Genomic DNA, 14,644 nt, shown 5'->3' on the forward strand with positions numbered 1-14,644 from the left:
TGATTTATCTGTAAAGGAATCGTTCACTTCCAGAATGAAAAGTTTTTGACAAACTAACAATTGAACTTGTTTTCTACATGGAGATATTTGTATGAACTGCTGCTATAACAGTTTTGCACTATTGGAAATAAAAACAACAACCAAAGTGCTCATGATAATAGAATGGCATCAAGACACAGGATGTACTGTAACATCACTTGCTTTGGGTTTTCCTTTTTAAGATAATTCCTCGATTTCTTACAAAATCCTGTATGTTCTGTGCACTGCATCTCACCAAAAACAGGATCCTCAGCAGTTTTACACTGCTGGTTTTCAGTCATTGTGGCCAGTTTTCCTTTAGCTCTGTGGTCCTTAAAATGTTTGATTACAGCTGTAACTTCAGTGTTTGACCAGGACACTTTCTGCCCTCTCCGTGTGTTTTCAGTGTCTGCCTCACTCTCACTCTCTGTACAGAAGAATACACACTTTAGTGAGTTGTAACTCTACGAGAGCTCATGTACTTACATTGATGGTGCTATTGCAATTTAAACCTCTGGTACCTTCAGGAACTTCAGTGGTGCTCTCAATGGGCATCTTCTGAACACCTGCAGACAAACAGTCATATAATGATCAGGAAACTCAGAAGTAACTCAAACAGAAAAGACATATATATACAGTATATATATATTCTAATGGAATTGGCCTGTTAAACGTTTATTTTTGAAACAGTCATTTATCAGTTTTTTGCCTAAACACTAAGTATCAACATATTGGTATAGCCAGATAATACACCAATACAAAACTGATGCATCCCTAATTTGAGTAATATTCTGTTAGTAATGCTGGATTAATACAATATAAGGTAACACTTTAGAATAGGGAACACTTATGAACTATTAACTACAACTTTTCCCTCAATAAATTCCTAATTTGCTGCTTATTATTAGTAAATAAGGCAGTTGTTACATTAATGTATTGGGTAAGATTAGGAATGTAGAATAAGGTCATTTAAAATAAGGCATTAATAAGTGCTTAATTACTACTAATAATAATATGCACGCTAATAAGACAATACAGTGGTGTGAAAAAGTGTTGGTTCCTTATTTTTTTGCATGTTTATCACACTTTAATGTTTTGGATCATCGAACAAATTTAAACATTAGTCAAGGAAAACCAGTGAACACAACATGCAGTTTTTAAATGAAGGTTTTTATTATTAAGAGAAAACAAAAGTCAAAACTACATGGCCCTGTGTGAAGAAGTGTTTGCCCCTAAACCTAATAATTGGTTGGGCCACCCTTAGCGGCAACAACTGCAATCAAGTGTTTGTGATAACTTTCAATGAGTCTGTTACAGCGCTGTGGAGGAATTTTGGTCGACTCATCTAAGCAGAATTGAAATTCAGCCACACTGGAGGGTTTTCAAGCATGAACAGACTTTTAAAGGTCATGTCACAGCATCTCAGTAGGATTCAGGTCTGGACTTTGACTAGGCCACTCCAAAGTCTTCATTTTGTTTTTCTTCAGCCATTCAGAGGTGGACTTGCTGGTGGGTTTTGCATCATTGTCCTGCTGCAGAACCCAAGTTTGCTTCAGCTTAAAGTCACGAACAGATGGCCGGACATTCTCCTTCAGGATTTTTTGGTAAACAGCAGAATTCCATTTATCACAGCAAGTCTTCTAGGTCCAGAAGCAGACCATCACACTACCACCACCATATTGTACTGTTGGCATGATGTTCTTTTTCTGAAATGCGGTGTTACTTTTACGCCAGACATTACGGGACACACAACTTTTGTCTCGTCAGTCCACAGAGTATTTTCCCAAAAGTCTTGGGGATCATCAATATTTTTTCTGGCAAAACTGAGACGAGCCTTTAGTCTTTGTCTTGGAAATCTGCCATGCAGACCATTTTTGCCCAGTCTCTTTCTTATGGTGGAGTCATGAACACTGACCTTAACTGAGGCAAGTGAGGCCTGCAGTTCTCTGAATGTTGTTGTGGGGTCTTTTGTGACCTCTTGGATGAGTCGTCACTGTGCTCTTGGGGTAATTTTGGTCAGCCAGCCACTCCTGGGAAGGTTCTCCAGTGCTGTTCCACAAATTTAGCACAGTGGCTAGATGAACAAATAACCAGACGCCACCTGATTCTAATATTCCATCATTTAATAGTAATGACTTTATGAATTTCTTCACTAATAAAATAAATAACATCAGAAATACAATAACAAATGTCAATTTTACAGCGTCTAACACTTCAGTTTCATCCATCGCACCCAAATATAAACTGCAGTGCTTTACAACTATAGGACAGGAAGAGCTAAATAAACTTGTCACTGTATCTAAACCAAAAACTTGTTTATTAGATCCTGTACCCAGTAAATTACTGAAAGAGTAGGCGAAAAAACGCTTCTCAATATTATTAACTCATCGTTATCTTTAGGTCACATCCCAAAACAATTTAAGATGGTGGTTATTAAGCCTCTTATTAAGAAACCACAACTAGATCCTAGTGTACTGGCAAATTATTTCAAAATCTATTTATTTAAACTATTTCAAATCTTCCATTTATGTCTAAAATTTTAGAAAAAGTTTTGTCTGCTCAATTGAGCTCCTTCCTGCAAAAAAAAAAAGATCTGTATGAAGAATTTCAGTCAGGTTTCATGCCCCACCATAGCACAGAAACTGCACTTGTTAAAATTACAAATGACCTGCTCCTTGCGTCAGATCAAGGCTGCATCTCATTGCTAGTTTTACTTGATCTTAGTGCTGCGTTCAACACCATAGATCATGACATCCTCATAGATCAATTACAAAACTATACAGGTATTGAAGGGCAGGCTCTAAGATGGTTTAGATCCTACCTGTCCGATCGCTACCATTTTGTTTACTTAAATGGGGTGTTTATCATCTCATTTATCATCAGTAAAATATGGAGTGCCACAAGGATCCGTCCTAGGTCACCTTCTATTTTCAATATATATGTTGCCCCTTGGTAATATTATTAGAAAATATGGGATTAGTTTCCACTGTTATGCTAATGATACTCAGACCAGATGAAACTTCTCAATTATCTAAGCTAACAGAGTGTGTTAAAAATGTAATAATTTTCTCCTATTAAATTCGGATAAGACAGAGATATTAATTATTGGACCAAAAAAAACAGTACATAGAATCTAGTAGATTACAATCTGCAACTAGACGGATGTACTGTTACTACTTCTACAGTCAAAAATCTGGGTGTTATATTAGACAGCAACTTGTCTTTGAAAATCATATTTCCCATGTTACAAAAACTGCATTCTTCCATCTTAGAAACATTGCCAAGCTACGAAACATGTTATCTGTTTCTGATGCAGAAAAGCTAGTTCATGCATTCATGACCTCTAGACTGGACTATTGTAATGCACTTCTAGGTGATTGTCCTGCTTCGTCAATAAACAAGCTACAGGTCGTCCAAAATGCAGTGGCTAGAGTCCTTACCAGGTCAAGAAGATATGATCATATTACCCCAATTTTACAGTCTCTGCACTGGCTACCTATTAAGTTCTGTATCAGTTACAAATTATCATTACTTACCTATAAGACCCTAAATGGTTTAGCTCCAGCGTACCTAACTAGCCTTCTACCACGCTACAACCCATCACGCTCCCTAAGGTCACAAAACACTGTACTTTTGGTAGTTCCTAGGATAGCAAAAACCACTAAGACTTCTTCACACAGGGCCATGTAGTTTTGGATTTTGTTTTCCCTTAATAATAAAAACCTTCATTTAAAGACAGCATGTTGTGTTTACTTTTATGTTAGTTACCTTTGACTAATATTTAAATTTGTTTGATGATCTGAAACATTAAAGTGTGACAAACATGCAAAAAAATAAATCCGGAAGGGGTCCAACACTTTTTCACACCACTGTAGTTTAGAGACCCTAAAATAAAGCGTTACCCAATAATATTTTTAACTTTTATTATTTTTAAAAAACACTTAGCTGACACATACCAGCATTACTGGAGTCTCCCGCAGCTCCAGCAAGAGCCTCATCATCAGAATCACTTTCTTCAGGATCAGCGTCATCAGAATCTGTCATGTTGATCTCATCTTCAATGAAAAATAAAACTCAGAACATGAAAAACATCTGCATTCAGAAGTCAAACACAATCACACACCATTTATAAACCATTCCTAAAGACACTACATTCTACAGTGAACACAAGACATATTTCAGAGAAGAGTTGCCTTAAACATTCCTGTGAGTTTAAAAGACCCGCTGTGCTACGCATGCTAGGATGGACGTACCTTCAATCTCAATGTTCTCCTAAAACATACATGTGATACTTTAAGAGCTACACTGTCTTTCAATAATAACTTAATGTATTTTAATGACAGGGAAGTTGTGGTCATTTGGTTAATAAGATCATTTAAAATCATAAAAGAACATTTACGTTACAGACCTTAAAAGGTACTGGTCAATATATTACTACAAATCTGTATTTAGAGGAGGGGTGTCCAGACTCTGTCCTGGAGGGCCGGTGTCCTGCAGAGTTTAGCTCCAACCCCAGACACACCTGAAGCAGATAATACTAGAAACCTCCAGGCAGGTGTGTGTAGACAAGCTGGAGCTAAACTTTGCGGGACACTAGCCCTCCAGGACCAAGTCTGGACACTCCTGATTCAGACATCGACTAATATTACTGAAATTGAAAACACGTCATTAAATTACATACATTTGGTAACAGCTAAGTATATCACAGCCCATGAAGACATCAGACTTCAGAGCATTCACTGTTGCACTGAAATAACAGTTCATCTGAAACATGTGAATACCTCCTTAACTCCTTCAGCGGGGACAAAAAAGCTCTGCTCCTCATTCAACACATGCTCTTTGACAGGTGACATCTGAAAACAATGAAAAAAGCAAGGCTCATGTAGAGACGATTTCTTACAACATCAATCTAACATTTCATAAAATATGCAATGCACATTTTATTACCTACTCAACACAGTCCTGATCATCCAATAGTAACCGGTCCTTCTTCAGAGTCACCTGAAATTAAGGAAACAGAAATAAAAAAAATAAACATTCTACTGCAGACAAAGGATTCAGGGACTGTACAAATTGATAATGCACATATACTGGAGTCCATAAACACTGACTGATCACTGACACATGAAATCAAAAAATCAAATTTAAATTAAAATCAATCAATCAATCAGTCGCAGAACCTTCTCTACGTCTGTGTCTTCTGACTGGGACAGAGTATTGACTTCAAGAGTGGACGGTTCAACCACAATATAGAAAAGAACATCAAATTAGATATCTGTGACAATAAATGAGTGCATAAAATACTGATTTAAAACATTAAATTATTTTATAATCTTGCTTCTATCAATGTAATTTACAAGATTACAATATTTCAAACCAATATTTAAATTTTCAAGTGTTACCCAAGTTAATGTTCATGACTTTGTAAGTATTACATTACATGCATGTATACTGAAGTATGTCAGGTTGTGTGTATGTGTTTACACCTGTGTTACGAGGACCCTGTTCTATGAGGGCCATCATAAGAACATGGTCTTGACTTGACTGAAGAGTCTCAGTGTGTTATTAGTTTGAAAAAAGTCTGGTCTATTTGTAACCTTGTTATTACCGGGACATTGGTAACTAGACAAATGTGGACAGCTTATTTCAAGCATTTCTGTGTATGAGAAAAAACTGGTGATTTGAGACACAGTGTCTGTGTTAGTTATACAGCATGAAACCAAGACTCACTTTTAACATCCACAATAATGCAGCAAACAATGTCTCTTAGAAACACATGTGGACAACGTAATCTGTTCTACTCTTTTAAGGACTAGCACAATTATTTCAAGAACTTCTTGGATACCTTTATAGCTGCTGTGCCCTGTTCAGAGTTCATAGGTTCTTTAGACACTGATTCTACTCAGTTATCATTTGAAAATACTGAAAGTTTTGAATAAATAATATGCAATCTTGGAGAATGTTATTTAAATAAAAAAGCCAAAATAATAATAATAATAATAATAATAATAATAATAATAATGATGATGATGATGATGATGATGATGATGATGACACAAATATGATAAAACTGCAGAATACAGTAGTATAATGCCTGACAGTAAATTTCAAACAAGGGGAACGACTTTTTACCAACTTATATTACAATATACTTAATCTAAAGGTAACAATTAGACATTTTGAATATCACATGGCCACAATGAGATGTGAATGATCCATATTTAGCCTACTATTTCACATTCACACAGCCCAATGTCATGGTGATAACTAGGGTCTTTAAATACCAGGCTTTTGTCAAACAAACGCCACACTGAAGGTGTTTCTCAATGTCAAGGATACTTCCTTAGCAGGACTGGTCCTTCCAAGTCACTTCCTTCAGAGGCTAGGTGAGGCTCCTCTTTAGCATTCGGAGAACACGTAAATGGAACAGGCTAGCAAATGCACGTCATTGCGTCAGTGAAAAGGTCAGTTTGAAGAACGCTGTGGTATAATGGTATAATATTAACGTTAAATTACTTTGGACAACTTAACTAGTTATTTATAAAAGAAATGCCGGTGACGCAACCAAGCTAACAATTGTTAAATGACAGGTCCGGTTCAGTTAGCCATCAATAACGTAATTTGTATTTGTATAAATTACAATCTTAATATGGTAGTAATTTGTACTGGCAAACTTTACTTATATATTTACTACAGTTATAACAAATGTTTGGCAACGTAAATAAAAACCGTTAACACTCCGACTCTAGGATTGTGGGTGATTTGAGAGCGCGAAGGCTACACATATGCATCCTTTCCTGTGTATGGGATATTTTTCGAACGAAGGACTCAGTCCTTGGTTGAAATTCTGAGGATCCTTGACATTGGAACAGTCCTTCGACGGATGTCGATGACGTAGCATCCTCGAAATTCTGGCTTCCGAGGATCCTTCCTTGACATTGAGAAACGCCTTGAGATTCTCATATGTTCTTATGATGGTCCTCATAAAACAGGGTCCTCGTAACACAGGTGTAAACACACACACAAGACCATGTTCTTATGATGGTCCTCATAAAACAGGGTCCTCGTAACACAGGTGTAAACACACACACAAGACCATGTTCTTATGATGGTCCTCATAAAACAGGGTCCTCGTAACACAGGTGTAAACACACACACAAGACCATGTTCTTATGATGGTCCTCATAAAACAGGGTCCTCGTAACACAGGTGTAAACATAGTCTTGATGTCACATTGTGTGTATGTTTACACCTGTGTTACGAGGACCCTGTTTTATGAGGACCATCATAAGAACATAGTCTTGATGTCACATTGTGTGTATGTTCTTATGATGGTCCTCATAAAACAGGGTCCTCGTAACACGGGTGTAAACGAGACACTTTAAAACAACAGAGAGGTGAAACCATCACAGAGAACCACACGTCATCAACCAGAGACAGATTTAGTACACAAGACATTTTAAAGGCATAGGAAGAAAATCCTGTCATCATTTACAAACCATCAAATGGTTAGTAATGTCTCATTTTGCCCAACAAAAGATATACAGGACTGAGACAACTTAATGGTGACTATATGATGACAAAATAAATCAACTCACCTTTAAGATCAGTGATGAACCTGCCCTTGAGCCCATTCTGGTCTTTCTGTTGAAGTGAACACTGTATGGCCTCAGCTTTCTCCTTCGCCTCGCACCTTCAGCCATCCTCTGTGTCTGCTTTAATAACAATAAGAACTGTTGGCCTCCATCTGACAATATTACGTTTGTTTGTTTTCAACTTAATATGCAAACGAATAATGACAGTTCTACTGAACAGAATATATGTGTAATATGATGTATTCTGTATATCTGTATTCTACAAAGCACTATACAAATAAAGGTGATTTTACTTATTATATACAGTAAGTATTGGGAAGTGAAAAGAGCACATCTCTGTTTTTATTAATTAAACCAAGCTGAACAGTAATAATATTAAACATAACTGCCCCTCCCCTTCACAGACTGTAGCCATGACAACAGATTATTATGATGGCTAGACTGTTCTATTACATTTACAGTTATACTGCGAACGAAAAGAAGTTAAACTGACAAGCATTGTTGATTCTTGTTTGATGTTACTCTTAATAGAGGACACTTAGTGTAAACACGCTAGCGCCATTAGCATCACGCGCTAGCTGCTTTCTAAAGAGCACTGAAGACACTCACGAACAAGCCAAACTGAGCCACAAACTCTCAGAGAAACGATTTAACAGCAGTATTACTCACCTTTCATATAATAGTTGTCTCCAACAGCTTCACACCGCAGATGTCTTCACTTCAGGTGCACAGATTGCGTCCGGTCCAAACAGGAAGTTACAAACCGACACCCTTGCCTCGCTGATTAGAGCACGAGTATACGGGATTTATAATAATAATAATAATAATAACAATAATAATAATAATAATATATTTAAATAACCATCTATGAAACGTTACATTAATAGCGTTACATCAATATACTGATATTAAACTGAGTAATTACAGCTTTGAAGTCACATTCATACTTTATATGATGATATTTAAGGAATATGTTTAATTGCACGATCATTATGCATTTATATAATCATATACAATCGATAAATTATAGCAAAAAAGTGTTTAAATAATTACCAAACTGCATTAACTTACTTGTACGGAGCTATTAGCGGCAGAATGTAGCCCCGCCCACCGCCGCCATTTTGTTTTCGCGATTTCCCGCCCTCCGGTGCCGATCTAGCCAATCAGCGGCCTCCAAACTTACACAAGTGTAAAATATGCAAATTTTCGATGACGCGGATGCAGTACCGGGTCCGGGCTGCAGGGGCGCACTCCCGAGTTCGGAGGATACACAGTGTATAGTAAAATTTCAGGGTTTTGTGGTATATTAGGACATGGCGCGAAAATTTGAGAGGGAGCTTCTGGGACATAGAGAAAGGCATATACACTGTCGGAATTATAAGGACATGGGCCCTGTCCTCATAAACCCAAATGTCCCTGTAATGCTGGTGCGTATTCAGGTCAAAAGTCCTTGTAAACCACAAAAACCAACACACACACATAGATTAGGCAAACGGAAATATAATGAAATCTGTTCCTATTGTAGCTAATTTAATAGAAATATGAAATAAAACAACAATTACTGCTTGTATGTCTACATGGAAGCAAGAGAAAATATAACAGCAAGCAACAATTACAGCGCCAAGAAGAAAGTACATTTACTACAGTGTCTAGTCATGAATTTTATCAATGGTTAAATCAAACCATCACACACAAAGGGGACACAATTCAAAGATAGTGAGTGTAATGGTACAGACCAAGTTCACAGAAAAAGAGGTGGGGGAGCCAGATTTAAAAAAGAGAAGAGAGAAGCAGCATCTTTACATGCACACTTTTGGGTTCAATCGGACTTCAATCGGACTGTTTACATGAATGCTGAATAAAGTGATCGGGTAGATGTGCACGTTTATATGTCACAAGCTTCAAATCGGAACATATTTTTTTTTACATGTGCACATTGCACAAATAGTGACAGTGAAAAGTGGAAGTGACATATAGATAATATTGAGTTTGCACGTAATAACCACTCTCCTACATGGTTTATTTATTTGTTTTTTAACAGCAGAATTAATATTTACCAGTTTGTAGGGAAAAAAAGTCCCCCCCCTGCACCCAAGACAGGTTGAATGTTGATGAGTATACAAAACAAGGTTGTCCTGCTCCACTTCACATTTGCCGAGCGAACAGAAAGTTTTATCATGACAGGACACGCATTTATACAACACTTTATTTAAAAGGATCAGCCACTTGTTCTGTGTGTCATTTGTCATTAGCCTACATTATATCTGCATCATTGCACATGTGCAGTTTTGTGGTTCAATCCAAACGAGTGTTTACATGTACTCTCAATCATATTAAAAGACGCATAAACCACCCTCTTTAATCTGATCGAAACTTCATTCAGATCGAGCTCAATCGGATCGATTAAGGTGTTTATATGAACGTTTTACAGTCTGATTCAGCCATCAATCCGACTACAAATGGATTATTTGGGTGCATGTAAACATAACCATTGATATTGGAGACTGCAAAGCTGAATAAAGAATTTGTAAAATGAAAATATGTCAATGCAGGGTCAACAACAAACCTGCACAGACATCTAAGAACCGCCCAACCATCGGTACAGCTGGAGGAGAGAGAGCTAGCTAGCTTGCCATCCACTGACCCTGAGCCAAGAACTTCTGCTTCTGCATCCACTGTCTTGCTGAAAACTCAAGGTATTCTATGTCCTTCTGCAAATCAAACTAAGATGAGCACATTTATTCTGAAAATAATGACCCCAGCCAAACGGAAAAGTGTTGATGAGGAGCTGGCTAAAATGATCGCTGTGTTCTGTTCAATTAAGGTTTTATTAAAATGTTAAATAATAGTAGCTGTATATTTTGTGTAATGAAGAAGAATGTATACAAATAAGGATTTTATGAAAACACTAAATAAAAAATTGTAGTAACCGTTCAAAGTCCACTTATGCTATTCTGCATGCTTAAGATATGTTTTTTTTCTTTCTACCTTATATTTTATAATGTTGTTTTAATTTAACATTATAATACCAATAGTATTTGTATTTTTTTATACTTTAAAGAGAGAAAAAAAATTCCGATGTCCAGGTGCTGGTCATATAATTAGAATATCAACAAAAAGTTGATTTATTTCACTATTTCCATAAAAAAGTGAAACTTGTATATTATATTCATTCATTACACACAGACTGATATATTTAAAATGTTGATTTCTTTTTATTTTGATGATTATAACTGACAACTAAAGAAAATCCCAAATTCAGAATCTCAGAAGATTAGAATTTTAATTAAGACCAATACAAAGAAAGGATTTTTAGAAATTCAGCTCTTCTTCATTCTTTGGTCTGACATATCGCATGTTCTTCTTCACAATACCCCATAGATTTTCTATGGGGTTAAGGTCAGGTGAGTTTGCTGGCCAATTAAGAACAGGGATACCATGGTCCTTAAACCAGGTACTGGTAGCTTTGGCACTGTGTGCAGGTGCAGAGTCCTGTTGGAAAATGAAATGTGCATCTCCATAAAGTTGGTCAGCAGCAGGAAGCATGAAGTGCTCTAAAATGTCCTGGTATATGGCTACGTTGACCTTGGACCTCAGAAAACACAGTGGACCAAAACCACCAGATGACATGGCACCCCAAACCATCACTGACTGTGAAAACTTTACACTGGGCCTCAAGCAACATGGATTGTGTGCCTCTCCTCTCTTCCTCCAGACTCTGGGACCCTGATTTCCAAAGGAAATGCAAAATTTACTGTCATCAGAGAACATAACTTTGGACCACTCAGCAGCAGGCCAGTCCTTTTTGAAGTGATAAACATCTGACACTGTCTGTTGTTCAAGAGTGTCTTGACACAAGGACTGCTAAAGCTGAAACCCATGTCTTGCATACGTCTGTGTGTAGTGGCTCTTGAAGCACTGACTCCAGCTGCAGTCCACTCTTTGTTAATCTCCCCCACATTTTTGAATGGGTTTTGTTTCACAATCCTCTCCAGGGTGAAGTTATCCCTATTACAGTTTTTTCTACCACATCTTTTCCTTCCCTTCGCCTCTCTATTAATGTGCTTGGACACAGAGCTCTGTGAACAGCCAGCCTCTTTTGCAATGACCTTTTGTGTCTTGCCCTCCTTGTGCAAGGTGTCAATGGTCGTCTTTTGGACAACTGTGAAGTCAGCAGTCTTCCCCACGATTGTGTAGCTACAGAACTAGACTGAGAGACCATTTAAAGGCTTTGCAGGTGTTGAGTTAATTAGCTGATTAGAGTGTGGCACCAGGTGTCTTCAATATTGAACCTTTTCACAATATTCTAATTTTCTGATACTGAATTTGGGATTTTCCTTAATTACAATCATCAAAATTAAAAGAAATAAACATTTGAAATATATCAGTCTGTGTGTAATGAACAAATATAATATACAAGTTTCACTTTTTGAATTTAATTAGGGAAATAAATCAACCTTTTGATGATATTCTAATTATATGACCAGCACCTATATATTTGACATTTGAGGCTTAATACTATAGAAAGGCACTAAATGTTTTTCAGTGAAAGTGTTTTCAGCTTTTTTATTTTCATATAAAAACAAACAATGGTATAAACATCATTCAATGAAAATTGTGACAATCGTAATTAATAATCGAAATTACAATTTCACAGAAATAATCAACAATTATGATTTTTGTCATAATCATCTAGCCCTACAGTATACATATTTTTTTCCATTTCTATTAACTCTAAAACAACACAATGCAGTGGAAAGTACAGGTAAAACATAACACAATGCAGTGGAAAGTACAGGTAAAACATTGGTGCCAATAGCTTTGTGGGCAGCATGACAACATGTAGTGCCATTGTACTTTCGACGCCTCATTGAGTCCCAGCTTGCAGACTTGCCCGATCTTGTCCCCCAACTCTCTCTCCCACTTCCAGTCCTGTCTAACTACTGTCCTAGCAAATTAAAAAATATATATAAATACAAGTAAAGCACTAGGTAAAAGTACAGAAAATTAATTCAAATTAGTACAGTACATTGTGCCCTAATTTTATAGATATTTTTTAGTCTAATGCAGTTTCATGTCTTGTTTGGGGTCCTAGTTATTAATGGTTTAATAAAAAAAATTGTTGAAGTCAGTCCAGTCCAGTAGTGACATTTTAATGCCTTATTATGCATGACCTTTTAAATCCCCTAATACTATCCCACAGCTAAACTGAACAACTACCTTACCAGGCCCGGATTGGCTAACCGTGAGCACCAGGAGAATTCAAGGTGTTGTCATGCCGCTGGGTTGAAATTTGAATGCTATCCCTAGGCTGAATGCACATCTGTTGTTGGAGATATGCAAGCAAAAAACAAGAAATGAAAATGGATAATACAAAGCACAAGAATAATTAGAAACTGAAGCTGTCAAATGTACTAAGTTTTTTCCTTAAAACTAGTGAGATTTCAACAAATGAAGAAGATGATACTGAAGTTAAGCTTAGTTAGGAGCAGTGCAAGATGCCAATGGCCATGCAAAATGAAATTCTGCTAACCACTGTTCATGCTGATGCATCAAACATTTTCTTGTAGCTCTTCAGCAGCAGCAGCCTCTAGTCCAGTTTGCCGATAACAGTGAAGAGCCAGGCCCAGTAATGTTACCAAGCACCAGTCATGAGCCCAACACACCAGAATTAGCAGGTAGGATTGTCATTGAGTAAATATAAGAACTAGAAGAATTAATATTAATGAAAAGCATTGGGTTCATCTACTCAGTGAAAAATGCCCTTAGATAATTAATGATGCCATTATTGATGATTCAGCTGTTGTACCACAGTTTGGGAATAAGTAAATATGATCACAGGTGTTACAATACAACTTTCTATGCCCAATTGTTGTTGTTGTTTATACACACACACACTCACTGGCTACTTTATTAGGTGCACCTAATCAATTGCTTGGTAAAACAAATTGCTAATCATCCAATCACATGACAGCAACTCAATGCATTTAGGCATTTAGATTTGGTGAAGACGACTTGCTGAAGTTCAAACCAAGCATCAGAATTCGAATTGTCGAATTGAAACTCTCCGTTTCGTGTTCTTAAGTTGACAGGAGCGGCACCCAGTGTGGTCTTCTGCTGCTGTAGCCCATCTGCATCAGGGTTCGATGTGTTGTGCATTCAGAGATGGTATTCTGCATAACTTGGTTACAGTGTTTGGAATAATGGCGTTTAAAAGAACGGCGTTAGGTAACGGCGTTATTTTTTCAGTAACGCGGTAATCTAACTAATTACTTTTCCCGTTGTTACAACGCCGTTAACGTTACTGAACGTTAAATGCGGTGCGTTACTATGCATTGATTTAATAAACTATGCAATCCGAACGGACCCCTGGCTCACACACCGCGACTGAGCAGGTGGGTTAATGACGAGATAAGCGGTTGTGATTGGTTAAGTCAGAGTCATGTGTTTCATGGTAGCCAATCAGAGCCAGTGTTTTTACACACATGCCGGCACACGCGGCTGCGCCAGCAGCGCCAAACACACACACACACATGCAACAGCTACACAGCAGCAGCAGAGATGGCGAGTCAGGAGCAATCCGATGAAAAGTTGGCATTTTCAAGGTGAAGATATAAGCACTACTTCAAATTCATTGTGGTCAAAGGCAAGAACGTGCATGTAATGTGTATATGCAATGTGTGACACGCATCTACAAAGCTAGTGGCCAAAAACACTTTTCTAACAAAGATAATACTTGAAGTGCAGTATAAAACTCTTGCTGTCTGTTGACGTGCAATAAATATTGAGTTATGTACGAACACCTGCCTGTTCTACTCATTTCAACTGACTTGTGAAAACTGCAAAAAAAAAAGTACAAATTCTCTGACATGTAGCAATTTATTTTTTTATTTTTTATTTTTTTACAGTAACGCAAATAGTTACTTTCCCCTGTAATGAGTTACTTTTATTATAGAGTAATTCAGTTACTAACTCAGTTACTTTTTGGAACAAGTAGTGAGTAACTATAACTAATTACTTTTTTTAAGTAT

The 14,644-nt window shown here is 37.1% G+C and overlaps 1 long non-coding RNA gene across 2 annotated transcripts; it reads right to left on the reverse strand.

Annotated features, from left to right (window-relative positions):
* Window positions 1–282: 282 nt before the first annotated feature.
* On the reverse strand, window positions 283–9,087 carry LOC113047061 (uncharacterized). 2 transcript variants are annotated; one of them, XR_003276193.1, is made up of 8 exons: window positions 8,685–9,087; window positions 8,283–8,393; window positions 7,617–7,730; window positions 4,966–5,019; window positions 4,800–4,871; window positions 3,975–4,073; window positions 540–584; window positions 283–445 (listed from the first exon to the last, which is right to left on the reverse strand). It is a non-coding gene; the product is annotated as an uncharacterized LOC113047061 (long non-coding RNA). The 2 variants fall into 2 exon arrangements; XR_003276192.1 differs by having other exon boundaries at window positions 7,617–7,733.
* Window positions 9,088–14,644: the final 5,557 nt, after the last annotated feature.

This window comes from Carassius auratus, chromosome 28 (genome assembly GCF_003368295.1).
Source record: "Carassius auratus strain Wakin chromosome 28, ASM336829v1, whole genome shotgun sequence".
Taxonomy (NCBI): Eukaryota; Metazoa; Chordata; class Actinopteri; order Cypriniformes; family Cyprinidae; genus Carassius; species Carassius auratus.